General features: G+C 46.1%; 1 long non-coding RNA gene across 1 annotated transcript; it reads right to left on the reverse strand.

The window, feature by feature from the left end:
• Nucleotides 1–5,876: 5,876 nt before the first annotated feature.
• On the reverse strand, nucleotides 5,877–18,561 carry LOC120860502. Its single transcript, XR_005720339.1, has 2 exons — nucleotides 16,653–18,561; nucleotides 5,877–8,505 (listed from the first exon to the last, which is right to left on the reverse strand). It is a non-coding gene; the product is annotated as an uncharacterized LOC120860502 (long non-coding RNA).
• Nucleotides 18,562–18,781: the final 220 nt, after the last annotated feature.

An 18,781-nucleotide genomic window follows, 5' to 3' on the forward strand; every position in this document is an offset into this window, starting at 1 on the left:
AAGGCTCATTTGAGGGCTTTTGCTACAAAGGCAAGCTGATTCAACATTGCTAATCATCAGAGAAATGCAAAGCAAAACCCCAGTGAGATATTACCTCACACCTGTCAGAATGGCTATCATCAAAAAAGACTGCAAATAACAAATGTTGTCAAGGAGCAGGAGAAATCGGAACCCTTGTAGGCAGCTGATGCGAATGTAAATTGCTGTCGCCACTGTGAAGAACTGTCTGCTGCTGCAGCTGCTGCTAAGTCGCTTCAGTCGTGTCCGACTCTGTGCAACCCCAGAGATGGCAGCCCACCAGGCTCCCCCGTCCCTGGGATTCTCCAGGCAAGAACACGAGTGGGTTGCCATTTCCTTCTCCAATGCATGAAAGTGAAAAGTGAAAGTGAAGTCGCTCAGTCATGTCCGACTCCTAGTGACCCCATGGACTGCAGCCTACCAGGGTCCTCCGTCCATGGGATTTTCCAGGCAAGAGTACTGGAGTGGGGTGCCATTGCCTTCTCCGGAAGAACTGTATGGACGGTGCTCAAAAAACTGAAAAAATAGAACTACCATATGATCCAGCAATTCCACTGCTGGGGATATATCTGAAAAGAAAAAAGATTGGAAAAGATACATGGACCTCAGTGTTCATAGCAGCATTATTTACAGTGGGCAAGACATGTAAGCAATCAAGCACCCATCAACAGACAAGTGAATTAAGAAGATATGGCAGAGATACACAATGGAATATTACTCAACCACGGTAAAGAATGAAATACCACCATCTGTGGCAATGTGGATGGATCCAGAGAATATTATGCTTGGAGAAAGAAGTTAGAGAAAGATAAATACTCTATTTTATCGCTTATATGTGGAATCTAAAAAATAAAACGAATGAATAAAACAGAAACAGAATCACAGGTATAGAGAACGAGCTAGTGGTTACCAGTGGGGAGAGAGAAAATGGGAGGGACAAAAGGGGGTAAAGGATTAAGAATTACAAATTAGTGTGATTAAATAACCATCAAGGATATAACGTACAGCACAGGGAAATATAGCCATCAATTTGTAATAACTTTAAATGGAGATGGTGAAGGACAGAGAAGCCTCGTGTGCTGCAGTCCATGGCATTGCAAAGAGTTGGACACGACCGAGCAACTGAACAACAACTTTAAATGGAGCATAATCTGTAAAAATATTGAATCACTATGTTGTATACCTGAAACTAATACAGTATTGTTAAGCAACCATACTTTAATTGAAAAAAAAAAGGGAAAGCAGAGAAATGCTTTCTCCCCGGCTCCCGACCCCACCTACCTGCCCAGCACTCAGCTGGATATACTGCCTCCCTGAGGGCGGGGGCACTGGGGCGCCCCTCCCTGCTCCGCCCATGCTCACAACTTCTGCTGTCTCTGCACTTTTCACCCTGTTTTGGGATTTCTTCCTGGAATGCCTGCATCTTGCAACCCCCACTGCCCAAGGCACTGGAATGGATCAGGATTCGGGATGATGAGCCAGAAGGGAGCACAGCCATGGAGGGGCTCTGTGAACATGCTTTAAATACATGAATGCCAAGTCCTCCTGGATTGTTTTTGTCTGCCATGGCACTGGTTTCAGAACCCATTTTAGAAAATCAGTCCTGGCATGATCCCATCTCTCCACAGACCAGGGTCAGTCTTGTCTCTTGGTTACTCAACACTGTAATCCGGAGATATGTCACCAGGAGTTTTAATCAGGGGCAGACCCTGTGAGCTGTGTAACCTCAAGCCAGCTATGGAACCTCCACGACCCTTGGTTTTTACATCAGTCAAAGAGCTGCTCTTTTTCTGCCTCATGGATGTGTGGTATCTCCTGCTCAGTTCTGAAGCAGAAACATGGGTGTGTGGATTCACGACTCTATATGGGCTCCAAAATAAAGGCACAATCAATGAGTTTCTCAGAGAAGAGCTGGTTAGTATGTGTATACGGAGGGGAATACAGATTTAGTCTCTCAATAGTCTTTATTCAGAACTGTGAATTAAAAAAAACTTAATGAAAAGTATGCTTAAGTTGTGGCTCAGATGGTAAAGAATCCGCCTCCAAGGCAGGAGACCTGGGTTCAGTCCCTGGGTTGGGAAGATCCTCTGGAGGAGGGAATGGTAACCCACTTTAGTAATCTTGCCTGGGAATTCCCATGGACAGTGAAGCCTGGCAGGTCTATGGGGGTGTAAAGACTCGGACATGAGTGAGCAACTTTCACATGCTTAGGTTGTGGCAAAATATACATAACATAAAATTTACCATCTTAGCCATTTCTATTTTTTTGGTGGGTTTGCTGACTTTTTAAATTGAAATATAGTTGATTTACAATGTTGTGAGTATGGTTTCAGTGTGTCTGCCCTCTGATGCCCTCTTGCAACATCTAGCGTCTTACTTGGGTTTCTCTTACCTTGGACGAGGGGAATCTCCTCACTGATGCCCCTCCTGACCTTGAACGTGGAGTAGCTCCTCTTGGCCCACCTGCACACACATGTACATCACTGGATGGTCAACATCAAAATCAGATTGATTATATTCTTTGCACCCAAAGATGGAGAAGCTCTATACAGTCAGCAAAAACAAGACCAGGAGCTGACTGTGGCTCAGATCATGAACTCCTTATTGCCAAATTCAGACTTAAATTGAAGAAAGTAGGGAAAACCACTAGACCATTCAGGTATGACCTAAATCAAATCCCTTATGATTATACAGTGGAAGTGAGAAATAGATTTAAGGGCCTAGATCTGATAGAGTGCCTGATGAACTATGGATGGAGGTTTGTGACATTGTACAGGAGACAGGGATCAAGACCATCGCCATGGAAAAGAAATGCAAAAAGGCAAAATGACTGTCTGGGGAGGCCTTACAAATAGCTGTGAAAAGAAGAGAAGCAAAAAGCAAAAGAGAAAAGGAAAGATATAAGAATCTGAATGCAGAGTTCCAAAGAATAGCAAGAACAGACAAGAAAGCCTTCCTCAGTGATCAATGCAAAGAAATAGAGGAAAACAACAGAATGGGAAAGACTAGAGATTTCTTCAAGAAATTAGAGATACAAGGGAACATTTCATGCAAAGATGGGCTCAATAAAGGACAGAAATTTTATGGACCTAACAGAAGCAGAAGATATTAAGAAAAGGTGGTAAGAATACACAGAAGAACTGTACAAAAAAGAGCTTCATGACCCAGATAATCACGATGGTGTGATAACTCACCTAGAGCCAGACATCTTGGGATGTGAAGTCAGTGGGCCCTTAGAAAGCATCACTACCTACAAAGCTAGTGGAGGTGATGGAATTCCAGTGGAGCTGTTTCAAATTCTGAAAGATTATGCTGTGAAAGTGCTGCACTCAGTATGCCAGCAAATTTGGAAAACTCAGCAGTGGCCACAAGACTGGAAAAGGTCAGTTTTCATTCCAATCCCAAAGACAGGCAATGCCAAAGAATGCTCAAACTACCGCACAATTGCACTCATCTCACACTCTAGTAAAGTAATGCTCAAAATTCTCCAAGCCAGGCTTTGGCAGTACGTGAACCATGAACTTCCAGATGTTCAAGCTGGTTTTAGAAAAGGCAGAGGAACCAGAGATCAAATTGCCAACATCCGCTGGATCATGGAAAAAGCAAGAGAGTTCCAGAAAAACATCTATTTCTGCTTTATTGACTATGCCAAAGTCTTTGACTGTGTGGATCACAATAAACTGTGGAAAATTCTGAGAGAGATGGGAATACCAGACCACCTAACCTGCCTCTTGAGAAACCTATATGCAGGTCAGGAAGCAACAGTTAGAACTGGACATGGAACAACAGACTGGTTCCAAATAGGAAAAGGAGTACGTCAAGGCTGTCTATTGTCACCTGCAGAGTACATCATGAGAAACACTGGGCTGGAAGAAGCACAAGCTGGAATCAAGATTGCCAGGAGAAATATCAATCATCTCAGATATGCAGATGACACCACTCTTATGGCAGAAAGTGAAGAAGAACTAAAGAGCATCTTGATGAAAGTGAAAGAGGAGAGTGAAAAAGTTGGCTTAAAGCTCAACATTCAGAAAACGAAGATCATGGTATCTGGTCCCATCACTTCATGGGGAAATAGATGGGGAAACAGTGGAAACAGTGTCAGACTTTATTTTTTTGGGCTTCAAAATCACTGTAGAAGGTGATTGCAGCCATGAAATTAAGACGCTTACTCCTTGGAAGAAAAGTTATGACCAATCTAGATAGCATATTGCAAAGCAGAGACATTACTTTGCTCACAAAGGTCCATCTAGTCATGTATGGATGCGAGAGTTGGACTGTGAAGGAAGGTAAGTGCCGAAGAATGGATGCTTTTGAACTGTGGTGTTGGAGAAGACTCTTGAGAGTCCCTTGGACTGCAAGGAGATCCAACCAGTCCATTCTGAAGGAGATCAGCCCTGGGATTTCTTTGGAAGGAATGATGCTAAAGCTGAAGCTCCAGTACTTTGGCCCCCTCATGCGAAGAGTTGACTCATTGGAAAAGACTCTGATGCTGGGAGGGATTGGGGGCAGGAGGAGAAGGGGACGACAGAGGATGAGATGGATGGCATCATGGACTCGATGGACGTGAGTCTGAGTGATCTCCGGAAGATGGTGATGGACAGGGAGGCCTGGCGTGCTGCAATTTATGGGGTCGCAAAGAGTTGGACATGACTGAGCAACTGAACTGAACTGAACTACAATGTTGTATTAATTTCTGTTGTTCAGCAAAGTGATCCAGCTTTATATATATATATATATATACATACACACACACATACATGTATCGGAGAAGGCAATGGCACCCCACTCCAGTACTCTTGCCTGGAAAATCTCATGGACGGAGGGGCCTGGTAGGCTGCAGTCCATGGGGTCACTAAGGGTCGGACACGACTGAACGACTTCACTTTCACTTTTCACTTTCATGCATTGGAGAAGGAAATGGCACCCCACTCCAGTGTTCTTGCCTGGAGAATCCCAGGGACGGGGGAGCCTTGTGGGCTGCCGTCTATGGGGTGACACAGAGTCGGACACGACTGCAGCAGCTTAGCACCAGCAGCAGCAGGGACCTCGAGGACTCAGACAGTCCTTGGTCTTCTTTTGACTGGTTCAGTTCATGTAGCGTTTATTGTTGTTTTTTATTTGCTAAGTTGTTTATTTGCTTTGTTGTATTTGGCTACGTCTGACTCTTTGTGACCTGATCGTCTGTAGCCCACCAAGTTCCTCTGTCTGTGGAATTCTCCAGGCAAGAATCCTGGAGTGAGTTGCCATTCCCATCTCCAGGGGATCTTTCCCGACCCAGGGATTGAACTCAGGTCTCCTGCACTACAGGAAGATTCTATACCATCTGAGTCACCAGGGAAGCCCTCATCTACATAATGTCCTCGAAATTCACCCATGTTGTAGGCTGTGTCAGAACTTTCCTTGTTTTAAACGTTGAATAATATTCCATTTATATTCCAAGTCGTTTTTCTCTTTTCACCTCCTGATGGACACGTGGGTTGCTTCTGCGTGTGTGCGTGCTAAGTCGCTTCAGTCCTGTCCTACTGTTTGTGACCCTCAGGACTATAGCCCTCCAGGCTCCTCTGTTCATGGATTCTCCAGGCAAGAATTCTGGAGCAGGCTGCCACGCCCTTCTCCATGAGCTGCTTCTACTCCTTGGCTAATAAGAATAATGCTGTTATGAATATGGGTGTACTAGCAGAACTCTGAATTGTATATTATAGCTTGACTCACATTCATTCTATCACCATCCTTGGTTTTCTTGGTCCAGTGGTTGATTAATCTAAAGCTATAAGAAACCTGAAATCATTTGAGCTGTTGTTCCTGCATAGTCTGTTTTAAACTAATAAAAAAAAAAAAATTCCACGAGGTTTTTGTTGAGGGAGTTAAACATTAGATAACTTACAGTTTTATGGTTTGGGAGACAGTTACTTTTTTTTTTTTTTTTTCCTGAAGAATCATCTGTTTTATCTCCACTTGACTTTTTTAAAATGCTGGAACAGTTTTTTGATTGAACATGAAGCTTTTCTTTCTTTCTTTTTCCTGTGACGTTTCTATGACCAAAGGTGGAAAAATAAGACCTTTGCTTATTAACAGAATGAATCAATCTCTTTCCCTCCTGGGAAATTGAAAACAATTTGGAGAAGAGAGTAAACTTCAGATTTCCTGTGATATGAATTGGGTGGACCTTTCCTCGAGGTAGGATTTAAGGTGGACCTAGCTGGGCTTGACAGACACTGATGGAACCAGGTGTTACCATATTACATTCCAACTGGATCATTCTTTTCAACTGGAACCACCTGGCTCTCAACACTGGTACAGCCTCTTACAGCATCCCCAGAGAGAGCACAGACAGAGACTGTCACTTTGTTAGCAAAGGTCACCCAGGGAGATATCTCAGCCCAGAGCCTTTCATGAGGCTACGGTGGACACCTGCTCCCACAGCAAATTCTTGAAGGCAGTGGTGGTTTACTGTTTGGTTCTTTCTTCCTTTTTTCTTTGTATGTGTTAGATGTGTTTGGGGAAACTCCCCCCAAGACTGGCGCATGGTTCACACATCCTTTGACTGTTTCACACGTTCTCCCTCTGGAGCTGGTGGCTGGGAGTTTCCAGCCAGCCTGAACTGGAGCCATTGGCCAGGGCATGCTGTCCATGGCTGGAGTTGTATCTAGTAGCATCTGGTACTTGCCCAGAAGTGGGACACAAAGAATAAACAAAGCAAAGAGACTGCCTTGGAAACTGGACTGCAGAACTGAGAAGATACTTAGAAAAGTGGCTTCAGGCCAACTCCTACTCTCTCCAAATATGCCAGGAATGCAGGGCCCAGAGGAAGGGGACAAAACAGTGGAAAGAAGGAAAAACCACAGCCCATCACCAAGGGCACCCTTCCAGCTCCTTGTCTAGCTGTCCAAACAAAGCAAAAGGATGCGCCTCACCCCAAATAAAAGTGTATCGGAACTGAAAAACAATTGTTAGTACAGTTTGCATTTATATTGGGCAAGCATCTCCCCAAACAGATCTCTGAATCTTTTTAGCATCCCCTTTTTGGGTGAGGACCAGTAAGAGTGAGGATTTATAGAAGAACCTACAGGGAGTGAGCAGGGCTGAGATAGAAAATTTTAGTTGCCAGGGAACTGCTTGGAGCTGGAGATTCTTTCTCAGTTTGAAATGAAGATCAAGACAAAGGACAAAAGGCCAAAGGGGGGTTGGTTAGAGAACAAAACAAAAACAGGAAGTGGCCGACTCAGGGATTTTCCATGGAAGGTTAGGAAGCATATCCGGATATAAAGAGAAAAAGGAAGGAAAAGGGCACCTCTGAATCTCCTGGAAGCCACTTGAGATGTTGGGAAATTGGGTTTTCAGCAGACCCCAGCTTGATGGAGGCACAGCTGGCGATCAGGACACCAGACGGGAAGCCAGAGCCCTAGACTCAGAGCCGGCTCATCCTTGGCATGTCCCCAGGTCTCTGACTGCCTTTGTTCTTCTCTTCTAAGGAGGCTTCTTCACCTCTTGAGTTCCTTAGAGCTGTTCCTGTGTGTCCTAATGAAGTGTGAAAACAGTCTAGAATAACCCAGAAGCACATCCTCACCTCTAAGCAAGCATTCCCAAAGGATATTTGGCACACAGATGGAAAAACATACGTGTTACCTGCCTGTTGCTGTTAGGACTATATGACTCAGTCCTTTTGCTACCACATTTAGAAGAGGCTGTGTGATGTGGGGGGAGGGGAGGTGCAGTCTGCTGTCCTTTTCATCTTGAACTCTGCCCTTCCCTTCCTCCCTAGTCAGGGCAGAAGCAGGCTTCTTAGACCTGGCTCTTTCTCCATCTCTGCTTTCTCAGAAGTCAATGGGCGAGGGTCTGTGGGGCAGGGGAATGACCCATCTTGACTGAGGGTCCAATAGAGAAAATGTCTCTGTTGCTGTCAGTAAATCTCATCTTTTGTACAAGAGCAGGGATGTCCTGGATCCAGACTGTCCTCTGGGCAGTGGTCCTCGAAGGGCCCCACTTAGCACCATGAGGGAGATGTTGATTTGAGTTGAAGAGGGTTTTTTTTTTTTTTTTTTTTGGCCAAGACGGGAGGAGACAGGGAATCTCCGGTTCCCGCCTGGGCTTGTTTTGTCTTGAGATCTTGTTTCACTCCCTAGTAGATCAAGGAAGTCAGAATTTTATCTGAGAAGAGAAGAAGGTGCCAGAGGGTTTCTAACACCCTTTATGCAAATGAGCCAGGAAAGTAGATTGCAGGCAGCCATCAGAGGTCAAAGGTCACGCTCCACAATTCAACAATTATTTTGCTCCAAATGAAGGAGGGCAGGAGAACTGCAGGAAATGAGTTGCAACTACCTCAATTCATGTGTGAAAGTTTCCAATTAGGAATTCAAAGGACTTGTTGTTTAATGAAAAAGTGAAGCAAATTCCTTTTATGTGTTTCCCAACTTCCTTGGTGGTCTCTGTTGAAGAGCTGGATCCCACTGCAGGAATCCTTTGGTTCCTGACCAGAAGCAGAATCTGAAATAAAGGAAAGGTCATTGATTACTTGGATTCTGTTGCGAGCAGGGTGGGGTGGGGGTGGGAGGTGGGTAGGCATGGTGTTGGCACCCTACTGCCTGGGCCAAATCTGTCCCACAGCCTGATTTTGTCAATAAAGTTTTATTGGAACTCAACTTCACCCATTTGTTGGTAGATGATCTGTGATTGGTTTCAGAGTACAAGGGCAGAGTTGAGTAGCTGGGACAGAGTTCATACAGTCTGCAGAGTCAAAATATTTACTTTCTGTAAAGCTAGCTTGGAATGCTCAAACTACTGCACAATTACACTCATCTCACATGCTAGTAAAGTAATGCTCAAAATTCTCCAAGAAAGGCTTCAGCAATACGTGAACCATGAACTTCCTGATGTTCAAGCTGGTTTTAGAAAAGGCAGAGGAAACAGAGATCAAATTGCCAACATCCGCTGGATCATGGAAAAAGCAAGAAAGTTCCAGAAAAACATCTATTTCTGCTTTATTGACTATGCCAAAGCCTTTGACTGTGTGGATCACAATAAACTGTGGAAAATTCTGAAAGAGATGGGAATACCAGACCACCTGACCTGCCTCTTAAGAAATCTGTATGTAGGTCAGGAAGCAACAGTTAGAACTGGACATGGAACAACAGACTGGTTCCAAATAGGAAAAGGAGTACGTCAAGGCTGTCTATTGTCACCCTGCTTATTTAACTTATGTGCAGAGTACATCATGAGAAACGCTGGACTGGAAGAAACACAAGCTGGAATCAAGATTGCCGGGAGAAATATCAATCACCTCAGATATGCAGATGACGCCACCCTTATGGCAGAAAGTGAAGAGGAACTCAAAAGCCTCTTGATGAAAGTGAAAGAGAAGAGTGAAAAGGTTGGCTTAAAGCTCAACATTCAGAAAACAAAGATCATGGCATCTGGTCCCATCACTTCTTGGGAAATAGATGGGGAAACAGTGGAAAGAGTGTCAGACTTTATTTTGGGGGGCTCCAAAATCACTGCAGATGGTGATTGCAGCCATGAAATTAAAAGACACTTACTCCTTGGAAGAAAAGTTATGACCAACCTAGATAGTATATTCAAAAGCAGAGACATTACTTTGCCGACTAAGGTCCGTCTAGTCAAGGCTATGGTTTTTCCTGTGGTCATGTATGGATGTGAGAGTTGGACTGTGAAGAAAGCTGAGCGCCGAAGAATTGATGCTTTTGAACTGTGGTGTTGGAGAAGACTCTTGAGAGTCCCTGGGACTGCAAGGAGATCCAACCAGTCCATTCTGAAGGAAATCAGCCCTGGGATTTCTTTGGAAGGAATGATGCTAAAGCTGAAACTCCAGTACTTTGGCCACCTCATGTGAAGAATTGACTCATTGGAAAAGACTGATGCTGGGAGGGATTGTGGGCAGGAGGAGAAGGGGACGACAGAGGATGAGATGGCTGGATGGCATCACGGACTCGATGGACGTGAGTCTGAGTGAACTCCAGGAGTTGGTGATGGACAGGGAGGCCTGGCGGGCTGTGATTCATGGGGTTGCAAAGAGTTGGACACGACTGAGCGACTGAACTGAACTGAACTGAAAGCTAGTTTACAACCCATATTCTCATTCACTGGTTCTTCTAGCCACCCCCTCCCCGTCATTCACTGGCTCTTAATTTTTGATCTGCAATGGGTCCCTTTGGAAATATATGAAAGTTCTATAATCCCATTTTAGAAAAATATTAATACATGATCTCTTGGTTAAAAATACCTAGATGTGGGACTTCTCTGGTGGTCAGTAGTTGGGACTCTGTGCTTCCACTGCAGAGGGCACAGGTTCGATCCCTGGTGGGGAACTCAGATCCCTCATACTGCATGGCATGGCCAAAACAAAAAAAAGGTAACATGGGGGACCCAGTTCAACTCTTCAGAATTCAAGAGAAACAATTCAGAGCCCAAAGCCCCCTGGCAGAATGGTGCACAGTCCACCTTCTACCAGAAAGAGGACATGCAATTTATCTTGGCCAGATACAGCTTGTCAGGGACATAGGCTTACTTTTGGGCTTACTTACTTTTATCTTACTTTCAGTTTTAAAATGAAAACAGATACATAATTTTCTCTGATCATAAAAATGCTTTGTGTTTCTTAGCAACAATTTTAAGAAGTACAGAAAATATGGAAAAGGTAAAAATCACCTTGAAATCCACCTCCACAGAGATGAGCAGTGCTAACAACTTGATAAACCTTTCAGGTGTCTCTTTTAGGCCTACACGCCATCAACAAGTCCACAGATGGGCTGCACATATTCTGTTTCCTGCTGCTACTTCTATCAAAATCATCCAGGCGAATATTATTATTATTAGGGACTTCCTAGGTGGTGCTAGTGGCAAAGAACCTGCCTGCCAATGCAGGTAAACTTAAGAGACCCAGGTAGAGACCTGGGTTCGATCCCTGGGTCAGGAAGATCCCCTGGAAGAGGGCCTGGCAACCCACTCCAGTATTCTTGCCTATCCTATGACAGAGGAAGCTGGGGAGTCCGTAGGGTCACACAGAGTCGGACAAGACTGATGATCCATGCGAATATTGTTCTATGGCTTTGCATGTACACGTCCAACAACAAAGTTGCACAGTACTTTTATTTATTTATTTATTTACAATAAATATTTATTTATTTGGTTTTGCTGGGTCTTAGTTGCGGCACACAGACTCTTTTAGTTGTGGCATGTGGGATCTAGTTCCCTGACCAGGGACTGAATCCAGCTTCCCTGCTTTGGGAGCATGGAGTCTTAGCATCTTAGTCTTAGTCTCCCGTTGGGAGGTCCCAACGATTACATAGCATTAATAGTTTATTAAGTGGGGTATAATTCACTGGCTCAATCACATCTAGGTTGTTTCCTGTTTTCTTGGTTTTGTTTTGTATTTATTTACCACACAGTCATGTGACTTTCTTTGTACTTACATTTTTGTGCATTTTCCTGATCGTTCAGCTGAGGCTAAATGTCTAGCCTTGAAATGAAGGAGTCAATGTTACTCATTAATAATGGTAATACACAGGATCAAACTGCCTCCAGAAAATGTGTAACACTCCACATCCACCAACAGTATAGGGCAGTGCTCGTTTCTCACTCTCTGGCCACTGTTAATATTTAAGGTTTTAGTCAATCTGATAGGTTAAAACTGATGCAGTATTGTCATATTGATTTGCGTTTCTTAGGTTGTTTTACATTTTTTTTAGCCGTGCCTCTCGGCACTCAGGATCTTAGTTCCCTGACCAGGGACCAAGCCTGCACTTCCTGCAGCGGGAGCTCAGAATTGTAACCACTAGGATCTCCAGGGAAGTCCTAAGATTGCTTTACTTTCAAGTAGCATTGTCTATGATTGAATAGAGGCAAAAATAATGACTTCAAATTAGGTTCTCCTTATTACACGAGAACACTGGCACAAAAGCAGAGTTACTATTCAGAGGGGCCAGTTGCCTAGCACAGGACAGTTTGAAGCTCTTTGAGGACGATACTCTTTCATTGATTGATTTATTCATAGGATCACTGGTGACTACTTTCGGGTGCTTACTGAATGGCATCTGGAAGGCCACATGGTGTCGGTCAACAAGAGGCTTGGATGACAGGGATGACCTTTGTAACATTCTTGCAAGACTGCTTGCAGGCAGAGAGCCGACTCCATGTTCACTCCACTCTGCTGCATCCCTATTTCAGCTTCCCCGACTTGTTTGGCTGCTCAGGCACTTTGTTTCAGCACAAGGACTTTGTCAGTTGCAGCGCACAGGCTTAGTTGCCCTGCAGCATGTGGGATCCTACTTTCCAGACCAGGGATCGAATCCGGGTCCCCTGCACTGGAAGGTGGATTCTTAACTACTGGACCACCAGGGAAGTCCCAGCTCCCTGGGTCTTGAATGGATCTGCCCATTTCTCTCCCTCCCAGCACGGGAAGATGACAGCTTCACGTTAGCCAACACAACCAAGAAAGCCATAAGAACAAAGTCAGAAATGCTGCCTGGAACTCAGGGCAAGGGTGGATCAGAGAGTGGAGGACAGCCGTGGCAGACAATGGAGGAGAATGAGTCCCCAGAGTGGCAGCTCCGTCCCCTAGTCTTTATGGTGGCCTCGGGATGCCCAGGCGCACCAGAGTCAGCTGCAGGATTGCGGTTCCTTCTAGGTCTGCCCCTCCGTGGTTTCCTGCCCGGCTGAATGGCCGTTGCTCCGTGGTGATGATTCACGGCATTTGGAAAGTGTGGCTGTGTTCTGAACAGGGAAGTGAAAAATAACCCAGCCAAGGGCAGCACAGGACAGGAACGGGGCTGTCACAAGACGTGAAGCTTTACTTTGGAAAACGCAGCGGGCGGGGTGGGGGGCGCACCTCGGGGAAGTGGGTCTTGGTGGTTCGGCCCTGCTAGCCCTTCTGCAGAGCCTCAGCTTTTCCGAGCACTGGTCACCGAGCTGCCCCTTGGAAGTGGCTGCTGGTCTTGGCCCAGCGGCTGTGGGTAGAAGGAAGTGGACGGGTGATTCAGTGACTGTCGGCTTCCTCTCTGACTCAAGATTGGATCCGTTTTTTAGGGTGGTGCCGGGGCCCTGGGCTGCTTTAGCTAGAATCTTTGGAGTCAGAACAGAGGCGCTGACCCCTGTGGTTGCTGGCTTTCCTCCGACCCTTTGGGATGGGTAAGGGGATTAGGCTGAACTCTCTGCCTCCCTCCTCGTTGGGTAAGCCCTTCTGACTTGAGGCCTGCCTGTGCTTCCAGCTGAGAGAGACGAGTGAGCTGGGGAGCAGAAGCCACTCTAGGTCTGTGGCCATCTAGGGAGCTTCCTTGATTTGGGGGTCATATTTGGAAGAACATTTGGGCTCCGAGGGGCTCGGCTTTGGCAGGTGTCAGACGTGCTGAACTAACTTGCATGGAGTCCATCTGTCCATCATGGTACACAGGGGCCTTGCCGTGAGCAGAGTCATAATCACCTCCATCCTCTGTGTGCTGCTTACACACCATCACCACCATCACTGAATCCTGTACTAAGAAACACTTTAGCTATCCAGATAATGACCTCTGCCTGAGAGTGTCCAATCCTGAAAGTACTGACTTGATAAAGACGTGAAATCCTCTCAAGAGTAGCAACAGGGGTTCTGTATTTCAGCGTCCTAAACAAACTTGGATGATGGTCCCTTCTCTCCTTTCCCTCCTGTTCCCATGGCCAAAGCTGAGGACAGCTGGTCTTGCTTGGGCAGGATGGCCAGAGTCCACTCACTGGTGAGTTTCATGGGGAAGCTATTATTCAGTTCAGTTCAGTTCAGTCACTCAGTCGTGTCTGACTCTTTGTGACCCCGTGAATTGCAGCACGCCAGGCCTCCCTGTCCATCACCAACTCCTGGAGTTCACTCAGACTCACGTCCATCGAGTCTGTGATGCCATCCAGCCATCTCATCCTCTGTCGTCCCCTTCTCCTCCTGCCCCCAATCTCTCCCAGCATCAGAGTCTTTTCCAATGAGTCAACTCTTCGCATGAGGTGGCCAAAGTACTGGAGTTTCAGCTTTAGCATCATTCCTTCCAAAGAAATCCCAGGGCTGATTAGCCACACGAAAGAGAAATGTGACCCAGATCACTCAGGGCTTCAAAAAGGGACTCTTAAGTATGCCTGAAATGGGACCTGACCCTGCCAGGCGCTCTCATCACTTACTCAATCTTGGTCTCATCTACCCCGATATGGATGTCAATCTCTTTGATAAGCTTTCTCTACATGGCAGGGAATGTACAGGACAGCAGCTTCTGCTTATCACACCTCCCAGCTTCACTGCTGGAGAGGGGGCCGAGAGTTCAAAAGTTCCACCTGATGGCCTTTGCGGGGGTCAGACGATAGTTCCCGGTTCCATCTCTGTGGTCAGGGGACGATCTCTGAGCAGGAGGCTGCCCACATTTGGTTGCTATGATCAGTTCAGGGGTGGCAGTATTTTTCAAAGAAGGGGGCGCCCATCTTAGGTAGACAAACAGTAGGTCCGCTAACCCTGGGCACTGTAGGCTGGGGTCCTGGCCGCCTCACTTCTGCTTGTGGGGGCTGCAGTGAGTGGCCTGGCCAAGGGGAGGAGGTGCCTTTTGAACCCTCAGAAACCATCATTTTACTGCTTGAAAATCCATAAAAGATGGGGGTTTCCTCAACCATCTTTTTTTGGGGGGATACATGTTTGAGACCACAGCTGTGTGTGATCTTCTGAGGGGACGGCCTTGGAGGCTCAGAGCAGAGTGAAAAGAACAAAGGAAATGTTCTGAGAAGCATGGCAAAAATGAAACCAAATAAAAACCCCATAAAAATCCCTCTGAGGGCAGAGGAAATACCAACCCAAGGCTTCTGAGCCACAGATTCGGTAGTAAAAATTGAAGGACAGGCTACTCGGAGGCGATCCCTTTGGGGCCAAAGGGAGAATGTACTGGAACACAATGAAAGGGAATCATCCGAGCAGAGAAGGACCGCTGAGGTGTGTGTCTGTGTGCTGTAATTCAGGAACTAACTGATGACCAGGGTTCACGGGGAGCCTGACAGACATAGGCCACAGGAACAGGTTCAAACTGTGCTTGCAGCGGCCTCGATTGGGTGATGGACAGCTGGCCTGCCCCCTGCAGGCTCTGACTGATGGTCCTGGGAACTCTGACCTCTACTAGGCCACAAAAAGACCTGTTTAGAAATCTCTTTGAAGACTGATTAAGTAAACAGCCACAGGGCAGATAATAATAATAATTGTGTGACGTGGCTGGTGTGCTTGCAGTCAGGAGCAACACGTGTTAATAATGACTGGGGCAGGAATCTTGCCTTTCTGTTCCTCTTCATTGACTTCCTGGCTCCTGGTGTCAGTTCTAGGCTCAGAGTATTTGCAGGGGATGGAGTTGAGGGTGTGGACACTTTCACTCATTTCACGGGTGTCGACATCCCAGGGATGGTACCCCACCTGTCACTGCATGGCAGCTGGTGGGCAGGTGGTCCTCCTTCCTGCCCTGGCTAACCTGAGATGCTGCTCCTGGTGCCTTTCCATCTGATTTGTGGCCCTGGGGCCACTGGAATCATAGCAGGAATGTCTCCCCAGGTCTCCACCGGAGTAGTAGGCTAAGCATGAAGAAAAGTCTGGTTTTCATCTGCAAGCATCTCCGAGCACACTGATCCTGTTTAGTTTTAGCCAAGAGCTGGTCAGACTCCCCTGGACAGGGAATAGAAACCCCTTTGCCACTTTGCTTCTCTAATGATCTCTGAGATCCCTTTGTAGATGGAGGTGGGAGTGGGCTGCTGGCTCTGGACTCAGCTATGCTCTGGACTCAGTATGGTTATGTCTAATCAGCTCTCTGGGCTCCAGCAGCAGTTTTGATGTTTGTTCATCCCATTCATTCATCATCGATCCATCCACTGACTCACTTGCTAGGACTGTCATTTTAGTCATTCAGCCACAATGAGACTGTATCTTCTTATCTTTGGTCTCTGCTGTCTGGCATGGCTCCAAGCCCATGGTACCGGCTCTGTGCATTTGCTAACTTCCTTCCTGGCCTCAGTTTTGTGGAAATTCTAACTTTTGGGACCTCAGAATGTGGCTGTATTTGGATGCAGTGTCTTTAAAGAGGGGATTAAGTAAAAATGAGGCTGCTTTCAGTTAAAAATGAGGCTCTGATTCAATCTGGTTGGTGTCTGTATACAAAGAAGAGATTAAGGGACTCCCCTGGTGGTTGGATGGCATCACTGACTCAACAGACATGAGTTTGAGCAAACTCTGGGAGACAATGAAGGACAAGGAAGCCTGGTGTGCTGCAGTCCATGGGATTGCAAAGAGTTGGACATGACTGAGTGACTGAACAACCACAATAACCTGGTGGTCTAGTGGTTAAGACTCTGCCTTCTACTGCAGGGGATGCAGGTTCGGTTCCTGATCGGGAAAGTAAGATCCCACATGCTGCAGGGCAGCTAAGCCCATGTGCCACAACTAGGGAGGACCCCGAAGAGCCCATGCATTGAAACTAAGACCTGACACAGCCGAAAATAAATAAAAACTTTTTTTAAAAGAAGAGATTTAGACCCAGACACACACAGCGGAAAGACGGTGTGAAGACACAGAATACAGCTGTCTACAAGCCCAGGAGAGAGGCCTGGCACAGATCCTTCCTTCATGGTCTCTAGAAGGAACCAACCTTGCTGACTCCTCGATCGTGGACTTCCAGCATCCAGCCCTGGGAAGACATACATGTTTTCTGTTTAAGCTACCAGGCTGTGGTTCTTTGTTCTGGCAGCCCCAGCAAACTGGTACAAGCTTTCAACACATTCACCAAGCACAGGACCACATGCAAGGTGTTCTAGGAGGTCTGGAGACAAAGCAGAGAAATAGATACAGGGAAAGAGGAACAGCTAGGGATCCATCTTCTCTATACATTTTCTCCTCCCAAACCCCTCTCTACTCGGCCTCTCCTTCCCTCTACCTCCAACAGAAAGAGGAAACACAGGGGGAAATGAAACAGAGGGTTCCCCAGCAAAAGGACTGGCACCCTACAGAAGCTCTGTAGTAGAATGCATATAGAATCAGAAGCACTTGTCTCTTTGTTTTTTACACAATAAAGAAGTTTACTTCCATCTCATATCAAAGGAGTCTAGCAGTAGATAGCCTAGGGCTGATTTAGTGGTTCTGCATTCGTCAGTATTCCAGGTTCCTTTCTTTCTATTCTTAGAATTTGGCATCTATTGCAAAGAACACCTCATGGTCCAAAATGGCTGTTTAGCTCTAGCCATCATATTCTCATTCCAAGCCACAAAGGATAAGGCAGGTAAATAAGTCATCTTTGCTGGGTTAACTCCCTTTAAGCACTCATCCAAAAAGTATTTTCCATGTGTATTTGCAGAAGTGCGTGTTTTTTTCCCCTGGCTACCTCTGTCTCCACCATCTTTACTTGGTGCATGTATGTATATGTGCACGGCCAGCCTGAATGTGTGTGTGCACCTGAGCAAGGCCCGGGAAAGGGTTCACAGCTGTTGTGTACACATTGTGAGCGTTCAGCTGGCAGGGCCTTCCCCAGGGTGCTTGCCAGCCCTAGTTTTATGATACATGGTGGCTGGAAAGGGCCACAATCAAACCTTTCTCGGGATCATGAAGTACATCCCTTGTTGTGCTTTTTGACTAAATATGATGCCAATGTTGTGTCTCCATGCAACTGCTACAGGAGAAATGTCCTTTGGTTTATGGCCCTGGCCAGTGGTCGTGGGGCTGTGACCTCCTTGTCTCCAGGAATCAGGAGCTCTTGCCATCATGCAATAATCTTGTGATCTCTGGCAACATCTCTGAGCCTTCAGACCTAGCCTATTAAGAAACTAAGTCCATTTGCAAATGCGCCTGAGATATAAGTCTTGATACTTCTGGTTCTTCCACGGTGTCCACCACTTTTCAATCAAAGACATTTTGCACCACACAGCTCAGTAATAATCCTGTCCCCTCATGGGTCTCTTTTGCAATCCTAGCTTAGCTCATCGATTTTAAAGGGAACTGGAATTCCAGGAGCTCAGTGTTGACCAACCTGTCGCATGTTGCGTAGTGCTGGGTACCCAGTGGACTTTGGCAGCGATGTTACTGCCCCTGTGGTTGCAATCAGCTTCTGTGTACATGTTGGGGGTGAAGTTTGCAACACGGTCACTTGTACTGATCGTGGCGTTTCTGAAGCATGGTGCCAATTTCTTCATTTAACGTTGATGTGAAAGAAGCTTCCTTTCTTTTTTTTTTTCAAACTTTAAACTCGTTATTTCGTATTGGGGAATAGCTGATTAGCAATGTTGTGGCAGTCTCAGGTGAACAGCAAAGGGACTCAGCCATACATATACATGTATCCATTCTCCCTCAAGCCCCTTCCCATCCAGGCTGGCACATAACATTGAGCAGAGTTCCATGTGCTATACAGTAGGTCCTTGTTGATTATTCATTCTGAATACAGCAGTGTGTATATGACCTTTCCAGACCCCTACCTATCCCTTCCCTGCCGGCAGCCATGAGTTTGTTTTCTAAGTCTGTGGGTCTCTTTCTGATTTTTAAGTCCATTTGTATCATTTCCACAAATAAGGGATTCCATACAATATTTCTCCCTCTCTGTCTGACTTGGTATGACACTCTTTAGGTCCATCCACGTTGCTGCACATGACATTATTTCATTCCTTTTACGGCTGGGTAATATTCCATTGTATACATGTACCGCATCTTTATCCATTTCTCTGTCGATGGGCATTTAGGTTGAAGCTGCTTTTCTTTTCTGCATACAGACAAATGAACATCTTCCAGAACAGA

The sequence above is a fragment of the Oryx dammah genome, unplaced genomic scaffold (assembly GCF_014754425.2).
Source record: "Oryx dammah isolate SB20612 unplaced genomic scaffold, SCBI_Odam_1.1 HiC_scaffold_11077, whole genome shotgun sequence".
NCBI classification, from domain to species: Eukaryota; Metazoa; Chordata; class Mammalia; order Artiodactyla; family Bovidae; genus Oryx; species Oryx dammah.